Source organism: Mustela putorius, unplaced genomic scaffold (assembly GCF_011764305.1).
Source record: "Mustela putorius furo isolate JIRA1106 unplaced genomic scaffold, ASM1176430v1.1 tig00003901_pilon_pilon_pilon, whole genome shotgun sequence".
Taxonomy (NCBI): domain Eukaryota; kingdom Metazoa; phylum Chordata; class Mammalia; order Carnivora; family Mustelidae; genus Mustela; species Mustela putorius.
This window is the reverse complement of record NW_025422049.1, coordinates 2,237,649-2,249,914: the sequence shown is the minus strand read 5'-3', so window position 1 is coordinate 2,249,914 and position 12,266 is coordinate 2,237,649.

Below are 12,266 nucleotides of genomic sequence, written 5' to 3'. Positions count from 1 at the left end.
GGAAACAACTATGGACACTACTATAGACCCAGCAGCATGGCCTGATTACAATCTCAATTGACCACATTCTTAGGGGGAAATTCCATTATTTTAGGGACCTGACAAGAGAAGGTAATATCTGCTAAAACCAGTCAGTAAAGACTGGAAAAGATAATAAAGGTGATATATGACAAATCCATGACTAACATCAGACCCAATAGTGACAAGTTCAAATACCTGATACCTTATCAAAAGTCATGGGGGTCAAAAGATAATGAGAAAACATTCAATGTGCTGCAAGGAGATTAAAACTATCAATCAAAAATTCCATATCCAGCAAAATTGTCTTTCAAAAATGAGAAGGGAATTAAGACATTTCCAGGTAAACAACAGGTGAAGTTATTTATTACTATTAGACCTGCCCTACAAAAAATATTAAAGGTGGTCCCCAGGTTAAAATGAAAGGAAACTAGGCAGTAACTCAAATCTTTATGAAGAAATAGAGATTTAATTTTTAAAAAAAAGGTAAATGGAAGAATACAAAATCAGTATTATATTTTTTCTAATGCTGTTTTTATTATATGATTTAAAAGACAGAGGTATGAAAAAGTATCAATATGTTAATAGGAACTCACTCAATTTATGAAGATGTAATTTGTAACAATAATAACATGAGAAAAAGCAGAGTGTATAGAAGTAGAATTTTTATATGTTCATCAGTTAGGTTGAAATCGATTCAAATTAGATTGTTATATATTTAAGATTTTAAATGCAAACCCAGTGGTGACAACAACAAAAATATAGAATATACACAAAAAGAAATTAGAAAGAAATCAAAAGTGTTTGCTAAAATAAATTTATTGAATGAATAAGAATGTAATAGTGGAAGGGTGTTTTGGTAGCTCAGTCAGTTAAGCAGCCCACTCTTGATTTCAGCTCAGGTCATGATCTCAGGGTTATGAGGTGGATCTTTGTCTTGGGGCTCCACACTCAGGGTGGAGTCTGCTTGACAGCCTCTCTCTCCCTCTGTGCCTTCCCCCCTGCTCTCTCTTTCAGTCTCTCTCTCACATAAATAAATAAGTCTTAAAGAAAAAAAAATATATAAAAAGAATGTAGAAGATGTGGTATATATACACAATGGAATACTATGCAGCCATCAAAAGAAATGAAATCTTGCCATTTGCAACAACATGGATGGAACTAGAGCGTATCATGCTTAGCGAAATAAGTCAAGCAGAGAAAGACAACTATCATATGATCTCCCTGATATGAGGAAGTGGTGATGCAACATGGAGGCTTAAGTGGGTAGAAGAAGAATAAATGAAACAAGATGGGATTGGGAGGGAGACAAACCATAAGTGACTCTTAATCTCACAAAACAACTGAGGGTTGCCGGGGGAAGGGGGTTTGGGAGAAGGGGTTGGGATTATGGACATTGGGGAGGGCATGTGATTTGGTGAGTGCTGTGAAGTGTGTAAACCTGGTGATTCACAGACCTGTACCCCTGGGGATAAAAATATATGTTTATAAAAAATAAAAAAATTTAAAAAATAAAAAATAAAAGAATTCACATTAAAAATAAAATAAATAAAACCACAAAAAAAATAAAAATAAAAAGAATGTAGTAGTGAAGGAAAAGGTGGATCAAAAATTCCGTAATACATACAGGAAAAAATGAAAAAGTAAGTCCTTCCTTATCAATAACTACATTTATTGTAATTTGATTAAATTATTCATAGGGCAGAGAGTGGCAGACTGTATTAAAAAGAAAGAAAGAAAGAAAGAAAGAAAGAAAGAAAGAAAGAAAGAAAGAACCAAGACCCACTATAAGGTGTCTATAAGAGACTCTAAGTCTAATTATGCAAATAGGTTGACAGTGAAAGAATGGAAAAAGTATTTAGTGGACATAATAACTAAGAAAGATATGGTGGCTATACTGATATAAGACCCAGTAGACTTTACATCGGAAGCTGTTACAATAATAAAAGAAGAGGGGTGCTGGGTTGCTCATTGGGTTAAGCCTCTGCCTTTGGCTCTGGTCATGATCTCAGGATCCTGGGATCAAGCCTTGCACTGGGTTCTCTGCTCAGCAGGGATCCTGCTTCCCCTTCTCTCTCTGCCTGCTTCTATGCGTGCTTGTGATCTTTCTCTGTCAAATAAATAAATAAAATCTTTTAAAAAAAGAGTAAAAGAAGGGCACTGTATGTTGATTTAAAAGGTTAGTACATTGGGGACTTAATAACAATTACAAACATATAAGCACCAAATGCAAAACCAAAAATGTATAAATCAAACACTGATATAACTGGAGGGAAAAATAGCTCTACAATAACAGTTGGAGACTTTAATACCCCAATTTTAATAATGTATAGAACATCTGGGTAGAAGATCAATAAGGAAATAAAGGATGTAAATAACACTGTAAACCAACTAGACCTAACAGATACATATAGAAAACTCTACCTTCTATAGACTGAACATGTCCCCTTCAAATTCACGTAGTGAAATCCTAACTAACTAATGCAATGGTATTAGGAGATGACACATTTGGGGTTCATTAGGTCATGAGGGCACAGGTCTCATAATTTAGATTAGTACCCTTATAAAAGAGACCCCAGAGAACTTCCCTGCCTATTCTACTACATAAGGTTACAGCAAGAAGACAGCCATCTATGCACCAGGAAACAGCCTCTGAATCTGCTAGTGTCTTGATCTTGAACTCCTCAACCAACAGAATTCTGAGAAATAAATTTCTGTTGTTTTTAAGTTACCAAGTCTGTGATATTTTTGTTATAGCAGCCTGAATTGCTTAAGATACCACCCAAACAAGAGAATACATATTATTCTCAAGTACACAAGTACACATGCAGAATTCTCCAGGATAGATCACATATTATACCACAAAACAAGTCTCAATAAATTTAAAAATATTTAAATAATATAAAGTTTCTTCTCTCTACACAATGGACTAAATCTGAAAACCAATAAAAGAAAGAAAATTGGAAAATACACAAATATGTAAAAATTTTAAAGCTGACTCTTAAAAACCAATGGGTCAAAGAACAGATGACAAGGGAAATTAGAAATCACTTAGAGATGAATGACAACAAAAACACAACATGCCACAACTTATGGATGTAGTGAAGGTAATATAGAAGGAAATTTATAATTCTAATGCTTATATTAAAAAAGAAATATTGTAAATGGATTATCTAATATTACATATTGAGGAACTAGAAAAAGAAGAGAATCCTAAACCCAGAGCTAGCAGAATGAATGAAACAATTAATAAATATTGTAATTAATAATTATAATTAATCCAATTCATATATTAACAGTAAAATGATAAATAAACAAATAAATAAACTGCCCCCCAAAAACAGAAGACTCGACCCAAATCACAAAGTTAAGTGGGGATATTACTACCAGCCTCACACAAATAAAAAGGACATACCAGGATAATATGGATAAATTAGCTAACCTAGATGTAATTAACAAATTCCTGGAAATATGCAAATTACCTAAGCCAACTGAAACAGAAGTAGAGAATCTCAACAAACCTTTAACAAATAAGAGACTAAATCAGTAATCAAATCTTTCCAATAAAGAAAATCCAAGACTAAATGGCTTTACTAGTGAATTCTTCCAAATATTTAAAGGAAGTTTAACATCAGTCCATCTTATACTCTATATGGACCCAACATTACCCTGATTCCAAAGACAGATAAAGACGTAGCGAGAAAATTATATTACAAACCAAAATATGTTATGAATGTAGATGTAAAAACAAAACTCTACATTTTGTTATTAGACCCAATTTAACAGAGTATTAAAAGAGTTGTATACCATTATCAAGTGGGATTATTTCAGGAATGCATGATGGTCCAACATAAGGAAATCAAGCAATATAATACATCACACTAATAGAACAACAAAGCACAGAAAATACAGATACAGAATATACATTAAAGAAATCCAAAATGTTTTTACAATAAAAACACCCAAAAAAGAGGAATAGGGACGCCTGTGTGGCTCAGTGGGTTAAGCCTCTGCCTTTGGCTCAGGTCATGATCTCGGGATCCTAGGATCAAGTCCTGCATCAGGCTTTCTGCTCAGTGGGGAGCCTGCTTCCTCCTCTCTCTCTGCCTGTCTCTCTGCCTACTTGTGATCTCTCTTTGTCAAATAAATAAATAAAATCTTTAAAAAAAATAGGAATAGAAGGGAACTTCCTCAACATGATAAAGAACATCTATGAAAAATCCACAACTAACATTATATTCAATGGCAAAAGGATTAAGACTTGTCCCTAAGATCAGGAACAAGACAAGGGTGCATGTTTCACCATTGCTACTCAACATTGTGTTGGAGGGTCTAGCAGGAGCAATAAGACAGTAAAAACAAATAAAAGGAATCCAGAATTGAAAGGAAAAATTATAATATCTGTATTCACAGATAACATGGTGAAATTATAGAAAATCCTAAAGAATCCACAGAAAAGTTATTAGAACAAATTAAATAATTAAGCAAAATTATAGGATATGAGATAAACATAAAAACCAATTGTGTCTCTATATACCAGCGATGAACAATCTAAAAAAGAAATTAAGAAAACAATTTCATCTATAGCAGCATCTAGAAAAGTAAAGTTCCTATGGATAAATAAAACCAGGATGGTGAATGAGTTTTACACTGAAAGGCATAGAACATTGTTGAAAGAAATTGAAGATCTAAAAGGGAAGACATCCTGTGTTCATGCATACAAAGTCTTGATGTTGTTAAGGTGTCAATACTATTTAAAGTGTTATACACATGAAGTGCAATCCTCATTAAAATTCCAACACAAGGGGCGCCTGGGTGGCTCAGTGGGTTAAGCCGCTGCCTTCGGCTCAGGTCATGATCTCAGGGTCCTGGGATCGAGTCCCGCATCGGGCTCTCTGCTCAGCGGGGAGCCTGCTTCCCCCTCTCTCTCTCTCTCTCTGCCTGCCTCTCCATCTACTTGTGATTTCTCTCTGTCAAATAAATAAATAAAATCTTTAAAAAAAAAATTCCAACACAAGGATCCCATCAAAAAAGAGCTATAGACCAATATCCTTGATGAACACAGATGTGAAAATACTCAACCAAATACTAGCCAATAGGATTCAACAGTACATTAAAAGGATTATTCACTACGACCAAGTGGGATTTATTCCAGGGCTGCAAGGTTGGTTCAACATCCGCAAATCAGTCAATGTGATACACCACATCAATAAAAGAAAGAACAGAACCATATGATACTCTCAATAGATGCTGAAAAAGCATCTGACAAAGTACAGCATCCCTTTCTGATCAAAACTCTTCAAAGTGTAGGAATAGAGGGCACATACCTCAATATCATCAAAGCCATTTATGAAAAACCCACCGCAAATATCATTCTCAATGGAGAAAAACTGAAAGCTTTTCCGCTAAGGTCAGGAACATGGCAGGCATGTACATTATCACCACTGCTATTCAACATAGTACTAGAGGTCCTAGCCTCAGCAATCAGACAACAAAAGGAAATTAAAGGCATCCAAATCGGCAAAGAAGAAGTCAAATTATCATTCTTCGTGGATGATATGATACTCTATGTGGAAAACCCAAAAGACTCCACTCCAAAACTGCTAGAACTTGTACAGGAATTCAGTAAAGTGTCAGGATATAAAATCAATGCACAGAAATCAGTTGCATTTCTCTACACCAACAGCAAGACAGAAGAAAGAGAAATTAAGGAGTCCATCCCTTTTACAATTGCACCCAAAACCATAAGATACCTAAGAATAAACCTAACCAAAGAGGCACAGAATCTATACTCAGAAAACTATAAAGTACTCATGAAAGAAATTGAGGAAGACACAAAGAAATGGAAAAATGTTCCATGCTCCTGGATTGGAAGAATAAATATTGTGAAAATGTCTATGCTACCTAAAGCAACTTACACATTTAATGCAATTCCTATCAAAGTACCATCCATCTTTTTCAAAGAAATGGAACAAATAATTCTAAAATTTATATGGAACCAGAAAAGACCTCGAATAGCCAAAGGGATATTGAAAAAGAAAGCCAAAGTTGGTGGCATCACAATTCCGGACTTCAAGCTCTATTACAAAGCTGTCATCATCAAGACAGCATGGTACTGGCACAAAAACAGACACATAGATCAATGGAACAGAATAGAGAGCCCATAAATAGACCCTCAACTCTACAGCCAACTAATCTTCGACAAAGCAGGAAAGAATGTCCAATGGAAAAAAGACAGCCTCTTCAACAAATGGTGCTGGGAAAATTGGACAGCCACATGCAGAAAAATGAAATTGGACCATTTCCTTACACCACACAAAAAAATAGACTCAAAATGGATGAAGGACCTCAATGTGCGAAAAGAATCCATCAAAATCCTTGAGGAGAACACAGGCAGCAGCCTCTTTGACCTCAGCCGCAGCAACATCTTCCTAGGAACAACGCCAAAGGCAAGGGAAGCAGGGCAAAAATGAACTATTGGGATTTCATCAAGATCAAAATCTTTTGCACAGCAAAGGAAACAGTTAACAAAATCAAAAGACAACTGACAGAATGGGAGAAGATATTTGCAAACGACATATCAGATAAAGGACTAGTGTCCAGAATCTATAAAGAACTTAGCAAACTCAACACCCAAAGAACAAATAATCCAATCAAGAAATGGGCAGAGGACATGAACAGACATTTCTGCAAAGAAGACATCCAGATGGCCAACAGACACATGAAAAAGTGCTCCATATCACTCGGCATCAGGGAAATACAAATCAAAACCACAATGCGGTATCACCTCACACCAGTCAGAATGGCTAAAATCAACAAGTCAGGAAATGACAGATGCTGGCGAGGATGCGGAGAAAGGGGAACCCTCCTACACTGTTGGTGGGAATGCAAGGTGGTGCAGCCACTCTGGAAAACAGCATGGAGGTTCCTCAAAATGTTGAAAATAGAACTGCCCTATGACCCAGCAATTGCACTATTGGGTATTTACCCTAAAGATACAAACGTAGTAATCCAATGGGGCACATGCACCCGAATGTTTATAGCAGCAATGTCCACAATTGCCAAACTATGGAAAGAACCTAGATGTCCATCAACAGATGAATGGATCAAGAAGATGTGGTATATATACACAATGGAATACTATGCAGCCATCAAAAGAAATGAAATCTTGCCATTTGCGACAACATGGATGGAACTAGAGTGTATCATGCTTAGTGAAATAAGTCAAGCAGAGAAAGACAGCTAACATCATTCTTAATGGGGAAAAAGTTAAATCCTTTCCCCTAAGGTGAGGAGCAGGACAAGGGTGTCTACTCTCACCACTTTTACTCAACATGGGGCTGGAAATTCTAGCTGCAGCAATCAGAAAACAGAAAGAAAATACATCCAAATTGATAAGAAAGGTATAAAACTTTGACCCTTTGGAGATGACAAGATACTACATATAGAAATTCTGAAAGACCCCAACACAAAACAGCTAGAACTGATAAGTGAATTCTGTAAAGTCACAGGATTCAAAACCAATATACATAAATATGCTACATTTTTATATATCTATAATAAAGCAGCAGAAAGAGAAATTAAGAAAACAATGCCATTTACAATTGTACCAAAGCCCATAAGACACTTAGGAATAAACCTAACCAAGGAGGTGAAAGACCTGTATTCTGAAAATTATAAAACACTGATGAAAAAAAAAAATTGAAGATGACACAAAGCAGTAGAAAAACATTCCATGCTCACAGACTGGAAGAACAAATATTGTTAAAATGCCTATAATACCCATAGCAATTTACACATATAGTGCAATCCTTATCAAAATACTAACAGCATTTTTCACTGAGGTCAAACAAACCATCTTAAAATTTGTATGAAACCATAAAAGACCTCATATAGGAAAAGCAATCTTGAAAAAGAAAAGCAAAGTTGAAGGCATCACACTTCCAGACTTTAAGTTATATTACAAAGCAGTAGTAATCAAAACAACATAGACACATAGATCAATGGATTAGAACAAAAAGCCCAGAAATAAACCCACAACTATATGATCAAATAACTTTTGACAAAGCATGAAAGAGTATCCAATGGAAAAAAGACATCTCTTCAACAAATGGTGTTGGGAAAATTGGACAGCCACATGCAAAAGAAAGAAACTGGACCACTTCTTGCACTATACACAAAAATAAATTCAAAATGGATTAAGATCTAAATGTGAGACCGGAAGCCATAAACACCTTAGAAGAGAACACAAGCAATAACCTTTTGGACATCATGAGCAGCAAAGTTTTCTAGATGTCTCTTGAGGTAAGGAAACAAAACAAAACAAAACAAAAATTAGGACAATAATAATATTTAAATTGCTTTAAATAAAAGCAAAAATAAAAAGATTCTGCACAGCAAAGGAAATAGTCAACAAAACTAAAAGGCAACCCACTGAATGGGAGAAGATATTTGCAAATAACCTATCCAATAAAAGATTAGAATTCAAAAATGTAAAAAAGCTTATACAAATCAACACCCCCAAAATAAATAATCCAAATAAAAAATGGGCAGAAGACATGAACAAACGTTTCCCAAAGAAGACATACAGATGGCCAACAGACACTTGAAAAGTTGCTCAACATCACTCGCCATCAGGGAAATGCATACCAAAACTATAATGAGGTATCACTTCACACCTGTCAGAATGACTAAGCTGAATAACACAGGAAACAAGAGGTGTTGGCAAGGACATGGAGAAAAAAAGAACACTTTTCCATTGTTAGTGGGAATTTACACTGATGCAACTACTGTGGAAAACAGGCTGAGAAACATCTAGATATGATGATCAGAATCTCTGTATTATCATTAGGGGAAAGGGTGCAGTGGATTAAGAAAAGTTGAGGCATAGAGCAAGGAATTACTGAAAGAAAGTTAGAGGAAAGGGTGCCTGGGTGGCTCAGTGGGTTAAAGCCTCTGCCTTCAGCTCAGGTCATGATCTCAGGGTCCTGGAATTGAGCCCCACATGGGACTCTCTGTTCAGCAGGGAGCCTCCTTCCTCCTCTCTCTCTGCCTGCCTCTCTGCCTACTTGTGATCTCTGTCTGTCAAATAAATAATAAAATAAAATCTTAAAAAAAAAAGAAAGTTAGAGGAAAAGCTTAACTGTCAATGAGATATAGAACCCCTAAAGTCAAACTTTGGCTACTATAATTTTTTTCAAATGTCACCCTTGGCTTTTTCTTGGAAAGGAACCCTGAATGAAGGAGAGAAACTATTAAGAATATAACTGGTGTTTATTGGCCCTAGAAAATCAAGTTAGAGAAACAGAAGTTATGTTGGTTATACCCTCTTGTCCTAGATCTAGATGTTTATGGATTAATCCTTTAAAACATCAGGGTTGGGGTGCCTGGGTGGCTCAATGGGTTAAAGCCTCTGACTTTAGGATTAAAGCTCAGGTCATGATCACGGTGTCCTGGGATCGAGCCCCGCATCGGGCTCTCTGCTAGGTAGGGAGCCTGCTTCCTCCTCTCTCTCTGCCTGCCTCTCTGCCTACTTGTGATCTCTGTCTGCCAAATAAATAAATAAAATCTTAAGAAAAAAAAATAAAACATCAGGGTCTGAATGAAAAAGATTACTAGATTCCCAGTGGCATATTTTTAATAGTTTAGTGTGATTTCTTGCTTTCCTTTGTTTGAGGTGGCTTGAGTTTTACTTTTAAGTCTTTTTGTTAGCCAGTCTATATTCTAAATGAAGTTTAAGGATATTGGTGCATGAATATTTCTCTGCAGCCATGTTACCAAGGTACCTTGTTGTAGCATTGAAATTTATCTCAGGTTAAAAAGAGCACAGAATAAACAGCTATTTCAGCCCAGACAAGGCAGAAAACCTGAATATTAAAAAAGCCCATTACAGAATGCATGCTATAGTAACATAACTTCAGCCATATTTCAAAATTGTCTAATTGTGTCATGACAGCATGGGCTGATCAGAAGTAACACCGAAGCCCAGAGTTATTAGCTCTGACAATCACATGCTAGCTCATATATCCTAATCAATCATGCAGATTTTTAATTAATCCTAATTGTTTTATTATGGTTCCTAGCAAGCAACAACACAGCGAGCTGGAAATCCCCAGTCTAATTAACGTAATCAGTTCTTTGATAATCTTTTTTTGAGATTTTTTAGAGAAAACTAACATTGAACTCTTTTAAATAAGTGTAAGAAGCTGTGCCATGTAAAAAGTTAACACTTTTATATCAGAATTGAATTTTCTCAAATTCCACTTGGTAAATCAATGAGTTATCTTTAAATGCCAAAGTCCTTTTCATTTAAGAGTGCAGTAATATTTATCAGTGGTTTAGCAGAGGATTGAGGGGTAAAGATGAGGAAGAGAATAGTTACACATAAACCTAAAACTTGAGGAACTTTACCTGTCTCTGGATTATAAAAATTGAGAAAAGTATTTTCTCAACCATAATAAAAATTATTTTGAGAAGAGTAAACTTTCAAAACTGGGTTTTCTGGGGCACCTGGGTGGCTCAGTTGGTTAAGCATCTGCCTTTGATTCAGGTTATGATCCTGGGGTCCTGGGATCAATTGGGCTCCCTGCTCAGCTGGGAGTCCACTTCTCTTTCTCTCTGCCTTTTCCACCACTCATGCTCTCTCTCTCTCCCTTAAATAAATATATAAAATCTTTAAAAAGTATATCAATTTTCTTTCAATTATTTTGCAAAACTTTTTTTGAAAAAAGCAAGTATCATATAACTATTAGATTATTAATGGTTCTAGCATCTTCATCAATACATTTAGAAAATTACTGTGATTAAAAAATACTACTTTGAATGTAATACTCTGAAGAGGAAAAAACAACTCAAATTTTATGAGCTCAATTTTACAAACTTAAAATTCTATATATGTATAAGCCAATCAATAACAAAATTATAACAAACTTGGGAATATTAGGACAGACAATTAATTTGCCAAATTATTTTCTTAGATGAATTACTTTGAGAAAATCTTTTCTTCATGGGTCACTTTTAATGAATATGTCCATTTGAATCCAAGAGAAAGAAGTATTGGCCAAATTATTTATGAGTATCTTCAAATTATCTCAAAGCTTTAAAGAAAGATACAAGGTAAAAGTAAATAAAATAGTTTATACAAATAAGAATATACTTGCCAAAACACTTAAAAATATGGTACAAAACTTAGTATTTGATAAGCCTTCTGAGTGAGTATCCTTTAAGAATTGTTACAGTAATAAAAGCTTTTCTAGATGATATTAGTCCATATGTTCTCATAAGGAAAGTTCTTCCTTCAGCATTCATTTTATAGCTTTTTCATAAAATATTATCTTTTCATAAATTACTATACCAATTTAGAGGAATAAATTCTACCTTAATTAATATGACTTCCCCAAACTATTAACTACTTCTCCAGCATATATTAGCATATATAATGTGCTGCAAACTAAAGGATATAAATATAGATAAGGGAGGAAAAATCTTCGTTCACACTTTATAAAACCAAATATAATTTTCTTTGTTTTAAATCTATTTCCAGTTTTAAAAATGAAGAAGTATGGTATGTTTTAAAATATAATGAAAAGTTATTCATTAAACATAAGTCCAAGAAAGAGGAAAATTAGGAAGAAATTTGCCCTTTTAGCAAGTAATACTAACAAAAACATCTATTATTTCTTAAATACTCCTTCTTGCTTCACAAGCACTATGCTGGATATTTTACATTTGTTATGAAATCTTATTTTCAAAATAGTACAGTGATATAGATATATTGCTCCCATTTACAGATGACCAAACTCATTTAGCAAAATTTCCCACTCTCATTTTGATTATTTCTGTGTTCTACCCCTAATGATTTCTTTTCAAAGACTAGTTATACAATCAAATCAGAAAACTGAGGCACATTTATGTTTAAAATATAACTTTTTAATCTAAGTTATTTATGTGTTATAGAAAGCTAAGAAAATCTTTTACAAATGAAAACTACTTATTTTTTTCTTACAAATCAGAGAGGTTAATTTTGATTTGTATTTTTTAAAAGCTGTTAAGACACAGAGTTATCTGAAGTCTTTCATTTGGAGTTAGAAAAAGAAAAACCATGTCCCTGTACTCTTCAGAAATTCTCATCCCCCAAATTAAGGAAAGCATTTCAGTTCTGCCTATTTGCAAAACAAAACTTTTATAATAATGCTGCTATGATCACACCTTTCAAGCAGGGCAAATTTTTGAGTACAACCATTAGCTAT